Source organism: Schistocerca americana, chromosome 7, assembly GCF_021461395.2.
Source record: "Schistocerca americana isolate TAMUIC-IGC-003095 chromosome 7, iqSchAmer2.1, whole genome shotgun sequence".
Lineage (NCBI taxonomy): Eukaryota > Metazoa > Arthropoda > Insecta > Orthoptera > Acrididae > Schistocerca > Schistocerca americana.
The window spans coordinates 167,807,171-167,826,793 of NC_060125.1; positions in this window are offsets into that span (position 1 = coordinate 167,807,171).

The following is a 19,623-nucleotide window of genomic DNA, read 5'->3' on the forward strand; positions in this document are numbered from 1 at the left end:
GACTTTAGTCGAGTCGATGCCACGTCGTGTTGCGGCAATTTTGAATGCTCGCGTGGGCTCTATACGATAATAGGCAAGTGTACCAATTTGCATTGTACCAGGTTGTCCGTTAGGTCTCGGTCATTTAAAATAAAAGTTAGACTGTTTTATTATTGACCGCTAACTATACCATTAATTTATCGGGGACGTTTCAAAATAATAGCGCTAAAAACATCAAAAATCGATTATTTCAGATATCGGTTATTCAGAGAGGTTTCAACCGTCACAATAAAAAGGAGATGAAAAAATCGGTATAAACGAAAACCGATTGTTTCTGTCATATCCGCCATCCTTATTGTGCCCACCTTTCCCCTGCTTGAAATATGTTGGGGACATTTTCAATGACGTGTCCGAATATCTGTGGCGGAAAGGCGGTAATTTTTCCTCAAGAGTCGAAACCAGATCTAATTATATAGGATGCTGGGATTTGGAGAGATGCCGAAATTCTGACTAAGCTCAAAGGTGTTCTGTCAGATTCAATCGTGACTCTGGGCAGGCCAGTGCCTTTTTAAGAATGTTACTGTACACAAATCAGTGTCTCACAGTTTTTGCTTTATGACAGGATGCTTTGTCCTGCTGATACAAATAGTAACTGTTCCTGTACTGTGCGGAGTACAAAACACTCTGAAATGTATTCATGTCGCTGGCCGTCGTGGCCGAGCGGTTCTATGCGCTTCAGTCCGGAACCGCGTGACGGCTACGATCGCAGGTTCGAATCCTGCCTCGGGCAAGGATTTGTGTGATGTCCTTAGGTTAGTTCTAGTGGACTGATGACCTCAGATGTTAAGTCCCATAGTGCTCAGAACCATTTGAACCATTTTGTATGCATGTCGTTCACCATTTAGAGCCACTAGGAGACCACATTCCAATCAGGAAGATCAATCCTACATCGCAACACTACTTCAGTGTTGGCACTACAAATGATGACAGCTAATGTTCACCAGGCATTCGCCAAACCCAGACCCCTCCATCATGTAGCTACAGGTCACAGCGTGATCCATAACTCCACATCACTGGTTTCCAGTCGATCTTTACATAACACCAAGTGTCGCTTAACATTGATTACTTACGAGGAAGTGCTCGACCGGTGCACACTTTTCTTCCTGACGCCGTACCCAAAGTCACTGTGCTACCTGGGTTCCTGGTATCACTCCGGAACTCACGAGTGATTCCTTCAGCTTACTTCACACTGTTCTCTTTTGCAACCACCCTCCGCACTGCTCATCGGCCCCTGTCATTCAGAACATTTGGTCTGCCTAGTTTTGGTTTAGCTGCGATGGTTCATTTGAGTTTCCACTTTACAACGCCATCACCAAGGGTAGACTTGGGCAGCTTCAGAAGGGTTGAAACATTTCTGATTGAGATGTTAATCAATGACATTCAACGACTAGAATCCTTCCGAAGTCACTGAGCTGCCCGGACTAACGTATCATGCTGTTACTGCTTCTCTACTGACAAACACGATACTCTCTGCCTCGTTTCATACTGGCGGGTCCGCCTCTCGTGATATCTACTGACAACCTCCGCATTACACAGGGAGAATATTAAGGTCATATGAACGTGTTTCTAGAAATGGATGGTGTGCGGGCAACGACAATAAATCGTTCTGGAACACAGTCGCAACATATGTCCAAAGTGGTCTCTATGGGATGAAAGAACACGTTCACACGTCGCAACACGGATTGGCGCACTGTTTCGCCCGTTCCAGCTTCTCTCCGAATAGCGTCACAGGCGTCGTGAACACACTGTTGGATGGTCTCCACACCAGGAACTGGTTCAGCGAACTCAATGCTTTTCAGATGCCTCCAGAGGTAAAATCCAAGCGGTTTATGTCCGGTGATGTATGACATGCTACAGGGCCTCAGCGTCCTATACAACGTCCGAGGAAGACGTTATAGAGGTGCAATGTCAAAGTGAGATGGTGCTCAGTCATGCAGAAACCACATAACCTCTCGTATTGCCAAAGGCACATTCTCAAGATGTCCAGGCAGAGTATTCCGCAGGATGTCCAGGCGTTGCGGAATAACATCCGGTACATGTATGTGCTCACCGAGAATTCCTGCCTTCACACTGATACCCAACTGATGCTGATGAGACACCTCAAACATTCCATGAGGATTGTCTGTAGCCCACAAATGACTATTATGCAGACGGATGATGACAGTTCTGGTAAAAGTTGCTTCGCCGGCGAAGAGGACTGATGACAGAAATCCCATAATAGCGATGGTCTGGTTCGAAAACAGTCGACAAAATTCTTGCTATAGAGGGAATTTTGCTGCTGATAATCCTTCCACTTGTTGCAGGTGATATGGGTAGTGGCGGTTATCACGTAGAATACTCATAATCGTACTGTGGTTAACACCATGTTGCCACCCACTTGCCTGGAGCTTGTACTAGGGTTAGTTTCAATATTCTGTAGAACCCCGTCCAAATATCCTGTAGAATAAGGTCCTCAAAATCCGATGTAAGTACAGTCCGCCGCCTCCCTGCATATTCGTCTGTCTGAAAGGACCCATGATCAAACAAACGTTCAAAAGGGCTTGAAATGTTCTGTGGTATGATTGGTGTCTGTGATGGTACTTGCTTTGATATAACCGTGCTGCCTTACGACCGTTTCCATCTGCTTGGCTGTACTCAAACACCATCTCGGTTTGTTTCCGACACGCATATAGGACCAATGTGCTGCTTACAGTACGCTGCGTCAGTCACGCGCCTGCAACACTCAAGGAACACAAGGCAGGTGGTCAGATGAACTTTCAGTCGTCCGCGCCATCTACGCTGGCAATGACGCGTTTCCAGGCACATATTCATACGACCTTTTTCCTCCATTTCCAGTCAGGAATATGTCCCTGCAGTTTCATTAATGTTCATTTTGTATAGTGGTGTGTCGAAACTTTCATCAGATAGTATCACTGCGAACGAAGGAAAGACGTAGATCTACATCTACATCTATATTTATACTCCGCAAGCCATCCAACGGAGTGTGGCGGAGGTGCCACTGTCATTACCTCCCTTTCCTGTTCCAGTCGCGTATAGTTCGCGGGAAGAACGACTACCGGAAAGCCTCCGTGAGCGCTCGAATCTCTCTAATTTTACATTCGTGATCTCCTCGGGAGATATAAGTAGGGGGAAGCAATATATTCGATACCTCATCCAGAAACGCGCCCTCTCGAATCCTGGACAGCAAGCTACACCGCGATGCAGAGCGCCTCTCTTGCAGAGTCTGCCACTTGAGTTTGCTAAACATCTCCGCAACGCTATCACGCTTACCAAATAATCCTGTGACGAAAGGCGCCGCTCTTCTTTGGATCTTCTCCATCTCCTCTGTCAACCCGACCTCGTCCGGATCCCACACTGATGAGCAATACTCAAGTATAGATCGAACGAATGTTTTGTAAGCCACCTCCTTTGTTGATGGACTACATTTTCTAAGGATTCTCCCAATGAATATCAACCTGGCACCCACCTTACCAACAATTAATTTTATATGATCATTCCACTTCAAATCGTTCCGCACGCATACTCCCAGATATTAAGTAACTGTTACCACTGTTTGTTCTGCTATCGTATAATCATACAATAAAGGATCCTTCTTTCTATGTATTCGCAATACATTAAATTTGTCTATGTTAAGGGTCAGTTGCCACTCCCTGCACCAAGTGCCTATCCGCTGCAGATCTTCCTGCATTTCGTTGCAATTTTCTAATGCTGCAACTTCTCTGTATACTACAGCATCATCCGCGAAAAGCCGCATGGAACGTCCGACACTATCTACTAGGTCATTTATATACAGAGTGAGTCACCTAACATTACCGCTGGATATATTTCGTAAACCACATCAAATACTGACGAATCGATTCCACAGACCGAACGTGAGGAGAGGGGCTAGTGTAATTGGTTAATACAAACCATAAAAAAACGCACGGAAGTATGTTTTTTAACACAAACCTGTTTTTTTAAATGGAACCCCGTTAGTTTTGTTAGCACATCTGAACATATAAACAAATACGTAATCAGTGCCGTTTGTTGCATTGTAAAATGTTAATTACATCCGGAGATATTGTAACCTAAAGTTGACGCTTGAGTACCACTCCTCCGCTGTTCGATCGTGTGTTTCGGAGAGCACCGAATTATGTTGGGATCCAAAGGGAACGGTGATGGACCTTAGGTACAGAAGAGACTGGAACAGCACATTACGTCCACATTCTAACACCTTTTTATTGGTCTTTTTCACTGACGCACATGTACATTACCATGAGGGGTGAGGTACACGTACACACGTGGTTTCCGTTTTCAATTACGGAGTGGAATAGAGTGTGTCCCGACATGTCAGGCCAATAGATGTTCAACGTGGTGGCCATCATTTGCTGCACACAATTGCAATCTCTGGCGTAATGAATGACGTACACGCCGCAGTGCATCTGGTGTAATGTCGCCGCAGGCTGCCACAATACGTTGTTTCATATCCTCTGGGGTTGTAGGCACATCACGGTAACCATTCTCCTTTAACGTACCCCAGAGAAAGAAGTCCAGAGATGTAAGATCAGGAGAACGGGTTGGCCAATTTATGCGTCCTCCACGTCCTATGAAACGTCCGTCGAACACCCTGTCAAAGGTCAGCCTAGTGTTAATTGCGGAATGTGCAGGAGCACCATCATGCTGATACCACATACGTCGACGCGTTTCCAGCGGGTCATTTTCGAGCAACGTTGGCAGATCATTCTGTAGAAACGCGATGTATGTTGCAGCTGTTTGGGCCCCTGCAATGAAGTGAGGACCAATAAGGTGGTCGCCAATGATTCCGCACCATACATTTACAGTCCACGGTCGCTGTCGCTCTACCTGTCTGAGCCAGCGAGGATTGTCCACGGACCAGTAATGCATGTTCCGTAGATTCACTGCCCCGTGGTTTGTGAAACCCGCTTCATCGGTAAACAGGTAGAACTGCAACGCATTCTCTGTTAATCCCCATTGACAGAATTGCACTCGATGATTAAAGTCATCACCATGTAATTGCTGATGTAGCGACACATGAAACGGGTGAAAGCGGTGACGATGCAGTATGCGCATGACACTACTTTGACTCAGTCCACCGGCTCTCTCAATGTCCCGTGTACTCACGTGAGCGTTCATGGCAACAGCAGCTAACACACCAACTGCACCCGCTTCTCCTGTGACGGGCCTGTTACGGACCCGTTTGCGTGCTACGACCATACCTGTAGCATACAGTTGGCGGTAGATGTTTTGCAATGTGCGGCACGTTGGATGCTCTCTGTCCGGGTATCGTTCTGCATACACCCTGCAGGCTTCAGCTGCATTTCGTCGACACTCGCCATAGATGAGTATCATCTCCGCCTTTTCAGAGTTCGAATACACCATGGTCACAGTTCCTACAACACTACACTATCACAGACGTCTGGTAACGCGGTGTACTACAGTTGGTCTGCGTGCGGAGACGAATGCAGAATAACAATAGCAGCAAGCGCTACATGCGGACACTGCGACAGCTAAGCCAAACCACAACAGTGCACTACAGCCACACTCGTAAACACGGTCGTCATCGTAAACATGTCCCTGCAGATGCTGCTCGCCGACCGTGGCCCGTGTTTGTTACAACACGCAACTGAACGTCGGAAGTTTCAAGCGTCAACTTTAGGTTACAATATCTCCGGATGTAATCAACATTTTACAATGCAACAAACGGCGCTGATTACGTATTTGTTTATATGTTCAGATGTGCTAACAAAGCTAACGTGGTTCCATTTACAAAAACGTAGGTTTGTGTTAAAAAACATACTTCCGTGCATATTTGTATGGTTTGTATTAAACAATTACACTAGCCCCTCTCCTCACGTTCGGTCTGTGGAATCGGTTCGTCAGTATTTTGTGTGGTTTACGAAATATATCCAGCGGTAACGTTAGGTGACTCACTCTGTATATTGTGAAAAGCAATGGTCCCATAACACTCCCCTGTGGCACGCCAGAGGTTACTTTAACGTCTGTAGAAGTCTCTCCATTGAGAACAACATGCTGTGTTCTGTCTGCTAAAAACTCTTCAATCCAGCCACACAGCTGGTCTGATATTCCGTAGGCTCTTACTTTGTTTATCAGGCGACAGTGCGGAACTGTGTCGAACGCCTTCCGGTAGCCAAGAAAAATGGCATCAACCTGGGAGCCTGTATCTAATATTTTCTGGGTCTTATGAACAAATAAAGCGAGCTGGGTCTCACACGATCGCTGTTTCCGGAATCCATGTTGATTCCTACAGAGTAGATTCAGGGTTTCCATAAATGACATGATACACGAGCAAAAAACATGTTCTAAAATAGACAAGATAGGAAATGAAACAATACGAAACAAGTTTTAGTTCTGCTGCTTTTGTATGTAGGAAAGATGAGACTACAGAGGATATCTGATTTGTGCCAGGAATTAACTGTTCACCCAATACATAAATAAATCTAATACACTTACCATAAACAGGCAAAAACACTAATCAAAGCTTACACTTCAATATCGAAAACAATAGTGTGTGTGTGTGTGTGTGTGTGTGTGTGTGTGTGTGTGTGTGCGCGTGTGTGTGTGCGTGCTTTACTGAGCTTGGATTTAGAGTGACCAGGTTTATTTCTTCCGACAGTGTTAGTTGTTTACTAACAGCAATGGGTAGGTTTACAGCACGGCTTTAGAAAGCATCGCTCCTGCGAAACGCAACTCGCCCTTTTTTCACATGATATCTTGCGAACTATGGATGAAGGGTACCAGACGGATGCCGTATTCCTTGACTTCCGGAAAGCGTTTGACTCGGTGCCCCACTGCAGACTCCTAACTAAGGTACGAGCATGTGGGATTGGTTCCCAAATATGTGAGTGGCTCGAAGACTTCTTAAGTAATAGAACCCAGTACGCTGTCCTCGATGGTGAGCGTTCATCGGAGGTGAGGGTATCATCTGGAGTGCCACAGGGAAGTGTGGTAGGTCTGTTGTTGCTTTCCATCTACATAAATGATCTTTTGGATAGGGTGGATAGCAATGTGCGGCTGTTTGCTGATGATGCTGTGGTGTACGGGAAGGTGTCGTCGTTGAGTGACTGTAGGAGGATACAAGATGTCTTGGACAGGATTTGTGACTGTTGTAAAGAACGGCAGCTAACTCTAAATATAGATAAATATAAATTAATACAGATGAATAGGAAAAAGAATGCCGTAATGTTTGAACACTCCATTAGTAGTGTAGCGCTTGACACAGTCACGTCGATTAAATATTTGGGCGTAACATTGCAGAGCGATATGAAGTGGGACAAGCATGTATTGGCAGTTGTGGGGAAGGCGGATAGTCGTCTTCGGTTCATTGGTAGAATTTTGGGAAAATGTGGTTCATTTGTAAAGGAGACCGCTTATAAAACACTAATTCGACCTATTCTTGAGTACTGCTCGAGCGTTTGGGATCCCTGTCAGGTCGGATTGAGGGAGGACATAGAAACAAGTCAGAGGCGGACTGCTAGATTTGTTACTGGTAGGTTTTATCATCACGCGAGTGTTGCGGAAATGCTTCAGTAAGTCGGGTGGGAGTCTCTGGAGGAAAGGAGGCGTTCTTTTCGTGAATCACTACTGAAGAAATTTAGAGAACCAGCATTTCAGGCTGACTGCAGTACAATTTTACTGCCGCCAGCTTACATTTCGCGGAAAGACCACAAAGATAAGATAAGAGAGATTAGGGCTCGTACAGAGGCATATAGGCAGTCATTTTTCGCTCGTTCTGTTTGGGAGTGGAACAGGGAGAGAAGATACTAGTTGTGGTACGAGGTACCCTCCGTCACGCACCGTATGGTGGTTTGCGGAGAATGTATGTAGATGTAGATGTAGATGTACGGATCCCTCACTGATGAGCAAGTATAGGTCGAACGAGTGTTTTGTAACCCACCTCCTTTGTTGATGGACTACACTTTCTAAGGACTCTCCCAATCAATCTCAACCTGGCACCCGCCTTACCAACAATTAATTTTATATTATCATTCCACTTGAAATCTTTCCGTACGCATACTCCCAGATATTTTACAGAAGTAAGTGCTACCAGTGTTTGTTCCGCTATCATATAATACTTTAACGTCTGTAGACGTCTCTCCATTGAGAACAACATGCTGTGTTTTGTTTGCTAAAAACTCTTCAATCCAGCCACACAGCTGGTCTTATATTCCGTGGGCTCTTACTTTGTATATCAGGTGACAGAGCGGAACTGTATCGAACATCTTCCGGTAGTCAAGAAAAATGGCATCCGCCTAGGAGCCTGTATCTAATCTTTTCCGGGTCTCATGAACAAATAAAGCGAGAAGGGTCTCACACGATCGCTGTTTCAGGAATCCATGTTGATTCCTACAGAGTAGATTCTGGGTTTCCAGAAGTGATATGATACGCGAGAAAAAAAAAAACATGTTCTAAAATTCTACAACAGATCGATGTCAGAGATATAAGCCTATAGTTTTGAGCATCTGCTCGACGACCCTTCTTGGAAACTGGAACTACCTGTGATCTTTTCGAATCATTTGGAACTTTCAGTTCCTCTAGAGGCTTGCGGCACATGGCTGTTAGAAGAAGGGGGGTGGGGGGCAAGTTCTTTCGCGTACTCTGTGTAGAATCGAATTGGTATCGAACTGGTATACTACAGCATCATCCGCAAAAAGCCGCATGGAACTTCCACACTATCTACTAGGTCATTTATATGTATTGTGAAAAGCAATGGTCCCATAACACTCTCCTGTGGCACGCCAGAGGTTACTTTAACGTCTGTAGACGTCTCTCCATTGAGAACAACATGCTGTGTTCTGTTTCCTAAAAACTCTTCAATCCAGCCACACAGCTAGTCTGATATTCCGTAGGCTCTTACTTTATCAGGTGAGAGTGCGGTATTGAATCGAACGCCTTCCGGAAGTCAAAGAAAATGGCATCTACCCGGGAGCCTGTATCTAATATTTTCTGGGTCTCATGAACAAATAAAGCGAGTTGGGTCTCACACCATCGCTGTTTCCGGAATCCTACAGAGTAGATTCTGGGTTTCCAGAAATGACATGATACGCGAGCAAAAAACATGTTTTAAAATTCTACAACAGATCGATGTCAGAGATATAGGCCTATAGTTTTGCGCATCTGCTCGACGACCCTTCTTGAAAACTTTAACTACCTGTGCTCTTTTCGAATCATTTGGAACCTTCCGTTCCTCTAGAGGCTGTACACAGCTGTTAGAAGGGGGGAAGTTCTTTCGCGTATTCTGTCTGGAATCGAATTGGCATCCCGTCAGGGCCAGTGGACTGTGAGTGTGTATTTACGATTGGTGGTGTCCTTATATACAAACTGTTATTTATACATAGGTGATTTTTTCTAAATCGTGTTGTTTCTGTAATTCTTGCTGTGATGTTCTAAGCCATACTCTAAATAAAATAACCAGAAGACTTTCCTCTGTTGAGTGATTTCAGTTGCTTTTCTATTCCTTGGACACTTATTTAGATATCAGCCATTTTTTCGTTCGTGCGAGGATTCAGAGAAGGAACTGCTGTGTGTTCTTCCTCTGTGAAACAGCTTTGGAAAAAAGTGTTGAGTAAAAGGTTAACCAGTCTCTTATTGGTCTGTGTCTCCTTGCAGGGATTTTTTGTAATATGGAAGTTACACGCGCAGCCAGGCTGGAGCTCAGACCTGACATTTTCGTCAGGAAGGACGCGCTGCGCTGCAGAAGCGTGACCTGTCGACAGGTGAAGAACGACGCTCGGCTGGGTCGCCGTATTAGGCGGGGTCGGCTGCCGGAGGTGGGAGAGGCCGCAGGGCGCGCGCGGGTGGAGCGTCAACTCAGCCCCAGCCACCCCCCTCCACCTCCCCCCCCCCCGTCTGTTTGGACACAAAAATTGAAAAAGAGGAGAGAAGGACCGAAACTATCTGCAGGGAGCGAGGACGTGGCGCCGACCTCCCGCTAACGAGCAGCGTGGACCGCCTCGCCTACACACGCGCCGCGCCGCGCATATGGGTCGCCTGCACCGACGCCCACGCACACACGCGCGCGCTCGCAAACACGCCCACACACAATAGAGCAGAGACGCGCGGCCGCCAGGTTTCCGGACACGCACGCTTCCCTTTGTCGGGATAAAAATCTCATCTTGCGCGGATTACCAAACAACACACAAACACGAGCGACGAGGGGGCGGGTTGGAGGAAGGCGGGGGGGTGGCGGATGGGGGGGGGGAGGGGATGGATAAAGGGGCGTGGCGCGCCAGCCGAGCGCGCCCTCCGGCCGATATTGAGTTCATTATTTGCTTTAGATAAATGCCCCGCACCCGTTCGATGAAAACACCTACGCTGGGCGACCCTGGGCACTGAAATGCAAATTGACAAAAAATATATCTGACAAAAAAAAGTGGGTGGGAGAGGCGGCGCGCCGAAAATACATACATACCGACATATAGACGTATATATATACATATATACAGAGAGCTCTGCGAGGTAGGTGGCGGATTTGCCCCCTTCCCAATTCTCCACCGCAGTCTCCAGCACACGTGCCGGGGAAAGGCCAGCGCCAGGGAATAAAAATCTTTTATGGAAGCATAAACAGAATTATTGGTAATTCATAAAAAAAAGGGGGCGAAGCGGCAAGGGGGAGACAGCGACAGCGGTGGCAACGGCGGCGGCTGGGAAGGGATTGGGAGCCGGCGGCGGCGGCGGCTGCGGCGGCGAGGGCTTGCGGCTTAGCGCCGGCCGGCCGGAGCGCGCCAAGAGCGATAGCTTTGGTGCGGCGCGGCGTCGATATTCGAGATCAGAGATCGCGTCGCCAATAAAAGGGCGGGCCGCGATTTATGCGCGCCGGGCCAGCGAGCGCCGCCTCGTTTTGATTTGCAACCTGACAGACTCGCGTTAACAGCCAGCGAGATTTACCTAGCCGCCCTGCTGGGGGGGTGCGCGGGGGGTGTGGCGCGCAGGTCGCGCTGAAACAAAAGAGGCAGCCGAGGGGCAGGGGGGCAGCGGTCCGGGGGACGCCGAGCTGCAGACATCACGGGTTGCGCTGTCCGGTGGAGGCCCACCCACGTGACGGCTTCTGCAGCGACCTGCGTCAGAGCGACGCGCTGGTTTCAGTGTCATGCTTTGGTCGTAGCAGCGGGCTGCCTAAACGAGTTTCCAGCATTTGTTATTTATATACGGATTTACTTACTTATTTAACATCGCAAGAATGTGCTGCTCACTATGTCCGTTATGTGGTGGCCAATTCACCCTAATCAGCCAATTGCTGTTGAGGGTGAGGGCCGGGCCACATAAAGAACATTCACAGTTTATAACAACAACTCTTTTATTAAACCTTTTTTTTTGGCAAACTAAAATTTTATCTTTAAAGTTTTTGTAATAAGGTAAGTTAGCAAAAAATCCTTACAAGCACGGGCAGCCGCCCTATTCAAACAACAACATTAATCTTTAAACAAGCATTGAGTGACTCGCATGTTAATTAAATTCTGTACACAGTAAAGCTCCCGAAAGGAGACTACAATAATGAGATCAACTTTAACCAATAATGGATATCACAATTTCTTTTAACACAGAATAAAATACAAACAGATACGCCCCTTCGTGACACATTTTCAAAACAGGTGACGTCACATAGGCACGCGATAACTGAAGTAGCAGAAGGGGGACCCCACTGGACCCAGACCAGAGGCGGCTAGGCCCAGACCCCACAGTAAGTGGGCGAGCTGGACGGGGTGCCGCACACAGTACACTATAATACACTGAGAAAAAGGTCTTAGAGCCCGTGCTACTATACAATTTCAGAGAAAGGGGGAGGGGGGGGGGGGGGGAGGGACGAAAACGTCAAAAATTAATTCCCCAAACGTAAAATAACTACGATGTATAAAATGATAGCCTATTTCACGAACATTGAAATAAAGTAGTCAAGGGTGAATCAATAACTAATGCCCTGACGTAACCTTAAAGGACGAGGGCGAATAGCATAATACCAAGTCAGCTTAGAAATTTAAACTACACTAGTAGGTTAACATATGCTCACTGAAACTCGGGGAAGTCATTTAAATTACCCCTTAACAGGATACTGATAAACTTAAACAGTCAAGCAAGGCTACCATTTCACTGTTTACGAGTGAACAAGTAATGCATTAAGATAACACAGAACGTACAGATTCAATGTTAAGCCTGTGCTTTGAACTAACTATAACAACGTCCACACAGCTCACTGTATCAGGCGCCTTTTGGTTGGCAAGACAACAGTTTCCGGTCATGGTGCCGATACTTGAAAAGCAAGGATCAGTATAATATGCGCACCAAAAACATGACAAGCAATTCTCACCAAATCTTTTATGAAATCCTTTACAGATCAAAATCAGGGCCACACTACTCGATTCGGGTAATGTGGCCGAGTCCAGTTCCCTCACTACAAGCCAGGTTCAGTCTTGCAAACGTGTCAAACACACCGCAACCTCTGCGTCGTGTCCCAGCCTGCTCAACCACGCTCGCCTCCGATTTTCACGCGCCGCGCGGCTCTCCGGCTGTCCCTCTCTAGCGCCACACGCCCGTCGCGGCCAAAAGCCACGTCAAACTGGCGAGTCCAAAGATCACACCATTCCGACCCGATCGATCAATCGATACGAGCCGGCACGGCTCACATTTAACAAGGTGAACTTCTCATCGCACCTTCAGATTTTGCGGTAAGATGGCGCAGAGGACAGCCCGTTAAACACTGAACACAGATCAAGCATGAAAGCAGGAAGAAGGTGTAAAAAAAAAAAAAAAATGGAAATAGATAGCGGTCCAGGCTTAAGTGTAATACTGAGGGCATGTAAACAGCCGTGAGGTCGTGGTTAAATAGTCAAGGTGACGCCGGCACGGTAGCTGAACGTGTCCGGTCAGAGGGTCTGTAATGAAAAACTGAGTGAACGAATCAACGAACAACCTGAACGGGTGTCGTCGGCCGTCCTCCACGAACAAATTCAACGAACAATATAGAACAAAATGAGATAAAAGGAAAGGTGATCGACTATAAAGCGGACGAGTCGGGTTCGAACCTCCCTGATGCCGTTTATATTTATTTCTATTTTTTCACAACACTATGAACTGTCCGTTCGGTCATTGAAATCTTTGTTCTCTTTCTGTAGTCTTGGCAGTTGTCATACTATACATTGGCTGTAAAGTACGAGTCATGTGGTAAGAATACGCTACTGTCGCAGGTAAAAAAATGGTTCAAATGGCTCTGAGCACTATGGGACTTAACAGCCGTGGTCATCAGTCCCCCACAACTTACAACTACTTAAACCTAACTAACCTAAGGACATCACACACATCCATGCCCGAGGCAGGATTCGAACCTGCGACCGTAGCAGTCGCGCGGTTCCGGACTGCGCGCCTAGAACCGCGAGACCACCGCGGCCGGCGTCGCAAGTAAAGGTGATGATTAGTGAGAGCAGGCGAGATACCATATACACTCCTGGAAATTGAAAAAAGAACACCGTGAATTCATTGTCCCAGGAAGGGGAAACTTTATTGACACATTCCTGGGGTCAGATACATCACATGATCACACTGACAGAACCACAGGCACATAGACACAGGCAACAGAGCATGCACAATGTCGGCACTAGTACAGTGTATATCCACCTTTCGCAGCAATGCAGGCTGCTATTCTCCCATGGAGACGATCGTAGAGATGCTGGATGTAGTCCTGTGGAACGGCTTGCCATGCCATTTCCACCTGGCGCCTCAGTTGGACCAGCGTTCGTGCTGGACGTGCAGACCGCGTGAGACGACGCTTCATCCAGACCCACACATGCTCAATGGGGGACAGATCCGGAGATCTTGCTGGCCAGGGTAGTTGACTTACACCTTCTAGAGCACGTTGGGTGGCATGGGATACATGCGGACGTGCATTGTCCTGTTGGAACAGCAAGTTCCCTTGCCGGTCTAGGAATGGTAGAACGATGGGTTCGATGACGGTTTGGATGTACCGTGCACTATTCAGTGTCCCCTCGACGATCACCAGTGGTGTACGGCCAGTGTAGGAGATCGCTCCTCACACCATGATGCCGGGTGTTGGCCCTGTGTGCCTCGGTCGTATGCAGTCCTGATTGTGGCGCTCACCTGCACGGCGCCAAACACGCATACGACCATCATTGGCACCAAGGCAGAAGCGACTCTCATCGCTGAAGACGACACGTCTACATTCGTCCCTCCATTCACGCCTGTCGCGACACCACTGGAGGCGGGCTGCACGATGTTGGGGCGTGAGCGGAAGACGGCCTAACGGTGTGCGGGACCGTAGCCCAGCTTCATGGAGACGGTTGCGAATGGTCCTCGCCGATACCCCAGGAGCAACAGTGTCCCTAATTTGCTGGGAAGTGGCGGTGCGGTCCCCTACGGCACTGCGTAGGATCCTACGGTCTTGGTGTGCATCCGTGCGTCGCTGCGGTCCGGTCCCAGGTCGACGGGCACGTGCACCTTCCGCCGACCACTGGCGACAACATCGATGTACTGTGGACACCTCACGCCCCACGTGTTGAGCAATTCGGCGGTACGTCCACCCGGCCTCCCGCATGCCCACTATACACCCTCGCTCAAAGTCCGTCAACTGCACATACGGTTCACGTCCACGCTGTCGCGGCATGCTACCAGTGTTAAAGACTGCGATGGAGCTCCGTATGCCACGGCAAAGTGGCTGACATTGACGGCGGCGGTGCACAAATGCTGCGCAGCTAGCGCCATTCGACGGCCAACACCGCGGTTCCTGGTGTGTCCGCTGTGCCGTGCGTGTGATCATTGCTTGTACAGCCCTCTCGCAGTGTCCGGAGCAAGTATGGTGGGTCTGACATACCGGTGTCAATGTGTTCTTTTTTCCATTTCCAGGAGTGTAGATGTCACACAGAAATGAAAACAAGAAATAAACGGGTATACTATGTTACAAGAAAGGAATTCAAGGGTCAAAACTTCCAAAACGGAACGCAACATCAAAAACGTGAAAAACGCGTGTTTCGATAGAGCACAGAGAAAGGGTGCGATTGCATAACTGTTGCCTTCATTTGTTGCAGCTTATGTGGCAAATTATTGTGTTTTCATCATTTTCTTGGGAGTGGTCAAATTTCCATTCACATTCAGATGCATATGAACACCTAAATAGGGCAATGAGGCATATCTCATTCACTTACGAAGCGTACAAATTATATGGCACACGTACTGTCAGTAATGCCGTGTATGACACTCCAGACGTGTTTTCCGACGGAGGATTCGGTTGACTTGTCGCCTTGTCATCAAACGTCTGCGGTTCCCAACCGAAAGCCACTTCTTTTCAGCTGCTGACAGGGTAGTTGTGCAGAATCAACTGTCATTATAAGTCCCTTCCTTACACCTCGCTGTTGCAAACGGACGTCACACCACGACACAGGCACAAATTTAAATAAAGCAAACAGCGAAAAAAAGAAAAAAGTTTTCGGCACAAGGGAGGTTTGAACACGGATCACCCACTTGGCAGACCAACACCATAGGCAAAATTTCATTTTGTTCGTTACATTTGTTTGGGGCGGACGTCCCATGACACCCGTTCAATTTCATCGTTGATCCATTCTTTCCGTTTTTCCATTACTGTGGGTAGATAGCCCTCTGACCGAACAAGCTAAGCTGCCGTGCCGGCATGACTTCTCATCCACGACCGTAGTTCTCTCTGAGATTCTTCTATTTGTACTTGGTGTCCTTGGACCGGTCACTGTTTCTATGTATTTTGCTTTTTTTTCGGATTCAGTACAACTTCCTGTACTCTTGCTTGATCTGTGTTCAGTTTTTGAAAGGCCCTGTTGCCACTAAATCTGGGAGGGGGGCGGGGGGTGCGATGGGGAGATTCCCATCTTAGCAGATATTCACTGCCATTGAACACTACAATATGTACAGTACACGAGCAATAAAAGGATGTCGTGTTGATCTCGACCACCTTAGATAACTTTTCTTCTTCTTCTTTTGACTTTCACAGATTGGACCAATCTACCTGTTCTGCCTTCAGCTCCATCTTTTAACTGGCTATCTAATGTCCCCTTTTCCTTTGTGTTTGTGTTGTAAGATCGTCTTTGGCAACCTTTCTTCTTCTATTCGTTCCAGATGTTCCTTCCACTTCGGTTCATCTTATTCTATATAGTCGTTCACGGCAAAAATGTTCCGTTCTTGTCTAATGTTCTCACTAGAAATTCTGTCCAACTCAATATTGCCTTTGACTGCAAGCAAAATATCGTTTCACCCGCCTGAAAACTTGAAACTTTCTCCTCATAACCAAGGTCTCATTGTCATGCAATAGAACAGCTGCAGCCATCACCTTATTTGTTTCTCTTCGTGTACTTTTTAATGCTCTGCTTTATAGTGCCACATACAATGACATGACCAATGTCACGAGACAGCGATTAGCACATACACAGATGACGGTAGTATCGGGTACACAAAGTTTAAAAGGGCGGTGCATTGGCAGAGGTGATTCATGCGAAAAGGTTTTCGACGTGATTACTGTCATACGACGGGAATTAATACACTTTGAGCGCGGAAAGGTAGTTGGAGATAGACGCACGGGACATTCCGTTTTGGAAATAGGTAGCGAATTCAGTATTCCGAGATCTACAGTGTCAAATGGCTTCAAATGGCTCTGAGCACTATGGGACCTAACATCTGAGATCATCAGTCCCCTAGAACTTAGAACTACTTAAACCTAACTAACCTAAGGACATCACACACATCCATGCCAGAGGCAGGATTCGAACCTGCGACCGTAGCGGTTCCAGACCGAAGCACCTAGAACCGCTTGGCCACACCGGCCGGCCCACAGAAGTGTGCTGAGAATACCAAATTTCGAGCATTACATCTCACCAGGGACAACGCAGTGGCTGCCTGCCTTCACTTAACGATCAAAAGCAGTGGCATTTGCATAGAGTCGTTAGTCGTTACAGACAAGCAAGACTGCGTGTAACAATCGCAGCAATCATATGCCTTGGGACACTGCGTCAAAATTTGGCGTTAATCGGCCACAGCTATAGACGACCGACGCGAGTGCCTTTGCGAACACCACGGCATCGCCTGCAGCGCCTCTCCTTGGGTCGTGACCACATCGGTTGGAACCTGGGCAAATGGAAAGCCGTGGCCTGACCAGATGGGGTCAATTTCTTGGTAAGAGCTGATGGTAGGGCTCGAGTATGACGCAGACGCCACGAAGCCATGGACCCAAGTTGTCAACAAGCCTCTGTGCAAGCTGGTGGTGGCTCCATAATGGTCTGGGCTGTGTTGACATGGAATGGACTGGGTCCTCTGGTCCAACTGAACCGATGGTTGAGTGAAAATGGTTATGTCCGGCTACTTGGAGACTATTTGCAGCCATTCATGGATTTCATGTTCGAAACAACTATGGAATTTTTATGGATGCCCAACGCGTCGTGTGACCAGGCATCAGTTCTTCGCGATTAGTTTGAAGAACTTTCTGGACAGTCGAACAAATGATCTGGCCGCCCAGATCGGCTGACATGAATCCCATCGAACACTTGTGGAACATATTCGAGAGATCAATTCGTGCACAAGACACTTCACTGGCAACTCTTTCGCAGTTATGGACGGCGATAGAGGCAGCATGCCTCAGTATTTCTGAAGAGTACTTCTAACGACTTGTCGAGACCATGCCACGTCGGGCTGCCGCACTGAGACTGTACAACAAGGCCCGACACGATATTAGGACGTATCCCACGACTTTCGTAACCTCAGTGTATACCTTGGTATCCTTATCTTCATTAAAAGTAATAAATTTTTCTAGGTAATTGAGGTGCTGAAGTTCCAAAGATAAAAGTCCAGAGGAGGCAGGAGACGACGCAGTAGGACAGTCAGTCCACTGTTCTCCCTTCACCAATCTATCTGGTAGGACACCTTCGATAAAGAACAGGACCTGCACACCAGGCGTTATGTGGAAGACAATCACTTGTAGCGGCACTTCATCCAGAAGAGGAGGAAGAATTCATGTGAGAGAGTTGGCATACAAGTTGCCATTTACGCTGCCGTTGATGAATTAAGGCCAGTTAATATGGTACCAGGCATTCCACAACAAGGTGTTAACTCTCCGTTGACGATCGTATTCAGTCTGTCAAATTGTGGGTTTTCGATGGTCCAGCAACGCTTGTTCTTTGTATTTACCTGTCCTTCGTTTGAGAAGGATTTTTCTCGCCAAAAAGGATACAGGAGACGAACTTCTGGTTGGCAAGGTTTTGCATCTGTGTCTACTGACAGTGCTGTACACGTTCCCGGAAATCATTCCCCATGTAATTCTTGATGTAAGTGTGCATGGAAAATGGAAATGTCGTGTGGCTAGGGCCTCCCGTCGGGTAGACCGGTCGCCTGGTGCAAGTCTTTTGAGTTGATGCCACTTCGGCGACTTGCTTGTCGATGGGGACGAGATGATGATGAAGGAAATGATAAGGTGTTACAATGCGATACATACAGGTTTTAGAAATGCCAGTGTCCTGTTCAAGCTGAAGTGTAGTTACGTGTGGATTCACTGCAGCAGTAAAGAGAACAGTAACTTAGACAGGTTAGTCTGTCCGAGTTCTATGATGATTACGTTGTCTTTGGTTGAAACCTCCCCTTTGCAAAGTTTGTAAGTAGGCTGTTTAGCTTTTTATACTGGTAACGTCACGTAGCGCTCTGTATGAAAATCACTGGCTGTGCTGTGTGCAGTCTGTGGCTGGTTTGCATTGTTGTTGGCTATTGTAGTGTTGCGCAGTTGGCTGTTAACAGCGCGTAGCGTTGCGCAGTTGGAGGTGAGCCGCCAGCAGTGGTGGATGTGGGGAGAGAGATGGCGGAATTTTGAGAGCGGACGATCTGGATGTGTGTCCATCAGAGACAGTAAATTTGTAATATTGGATATCATGAACTGATATATATATATACATATATATTATGACTATTGAACACTATTAAGGTAAATACATTGTTTGGTCTCTATCAAAATCTTTCTTTTGCTAACTATTCCTATCAGTATTTAGTGCCTTCAGTAATTTGAATCTTTTATTTAGCTGGCAGTAGTGGCGCTCGCTATATTGCAGTAGTTCGAGTAACGAAGATTTTTGTGAGGTACGTGATTTGTGAAACGTATAGGTTGGTTTAATCAGGGCCATTCTCTTGTGGGGATTATTGAAAGTCAGATTGCATTGCGCTAAAAATATTGTGTGTCAGTTTAAGCACAGTCATGTATAATTTTTCTAAGGGGACGTTTCAAGTTTCGCAAAAAGAGAAAAAAATCCGTGTTGCAGATGGATTCTACTCAGCATACAGCTCTCTGTAAAGTTCCTCTACCTGAGTAGCATCATACCTACCTCCAATCACAATTAAAGAAAAGTAATGATGATGGAGGTTTTAATGTATGCAATTTCATTGTTTTAAAGCTACCAGGTGATCAGGCTGATGGTGTACCGACTGCTGCAGTGCTGGTTGTATACATCGCAGGACGCTGAAACGTTTCCTGTTTAGACATCAGTATGCTGTGTGACACATGGTTACCTGTCTTGATATCTTTTGTGAAGTGACTGTTGTTGTAAAGGGTTAAGAATGTAGAAG